A 1,289-nucleotide genomic window follows, 5' to 3' on the forward strand; every position below is an offset into this window, starting at 1 on the left:
ATATATATATATATAAAGTTAACAGAAAATGGAGAAATATTGATCAACAACAATTGACTAACATCAGTTATTACTTTTTAATACAAATAGACTGTATCCCATCTAACAGCTGTTTCTGCTTACAATGTCCTACGGTATTGCCATTGAAAATTCTGAAAATAATATTCATCATATTTGGCAACACATCCGATCTGAAACATGGAGCTTCATCAGAGTGAAGCAAAAGGAGAAGAGCCTCGAGAAGAAGATGAAAGGCTTAATATATTTAAATCATACCATTTTGCATGTGTCGCTTCAGGATGTTGAGCAAATGACTAAACTTAAAATATTAATTGGTGGCTTAATTTTTCTATGGGGGTAATAGGATGTATAAGTAATAAAAAAGTAAAATTTTAAAAATGCCATAACGGGATACGCCAATAGGTCTAGAAAAAGAGGGAGTGAGAGTGCTGTAACGTTTTGAAGTAATCATAATAGTTCTCAAAATTATGTTAATTGAACTAATTAATAGCTTATCATAATAAAGTGCCCATTAATTAATTATAATGTTTACTTATTAATATGTTGCATAAAGACCAACCACCTATTGCCTGTAATGGAATTGACCAAAGTCCACCTTTCGATATAATTGGTCAGTTAAATTTAAAAACAAAGGGCAAGATATTAAGACACGGGTTGGTGTAAATAAATAAATAAATAAGTATGGAAAAGTAGCATATGTTGTAAGTGGCCCAAAACCTGCATAAGACATTGAAAAAAAAAAAAACAAGCACAATGCGAAGAAATGAACAGCGCCCGCATTGTCATTAAAACCTAGAGAAGTCCCTATTTGGACAATTGTGAATTAAGGCGGTTGTGGGGGGGGGGAGGTATTGACAGACGCTTTATAAAATAGGAGTGTGGAATTAGTAGACAAAGAAAGGAATTAATTAGTAGGGAAGGAAATAGGGAGGGGTGATAACGGTATAAACTACGGTTAAGGAGAGACTACAGTTAAGGGGAGGTAATGACTAGGGAAGTGACCTACATTTAGAGAATTATAATACAAAGTCTAACTTCTGAACTAAGAACCACTGTACCCAAGTGGGCTTACTAGACAAACAAACAGTAATTGGCTAAACATTATTAAATGCATTCAGCCTAGTGGTCATGCGAAGAAGTATAAGTACAAATCCCTAAATTAATTAAATGATTGCAATTTAATTACTTGCTAATTATTATTATTGTTGCAGATGCAGGCTCATACTACAGTTTGCTCAATCATACTTAAATCTTTAAATCTTATATAT

This window comes from Octopus bimaculoides, chromosome 2, assembly GCF_001194135.2.
Source record: "Octopus bimaculoides isolate UCB-OBI-ISO-001 chromosome 2, ASM119413v2, whole genome shotgun sequence".
In the NCBI taxonomy this organism is placed as follows: Eukaryota; Metazoa; Mollusca; class Cephalopoda; order Octopoda; family Octopodidae; genus Octopus; species Octopus bimaculoides.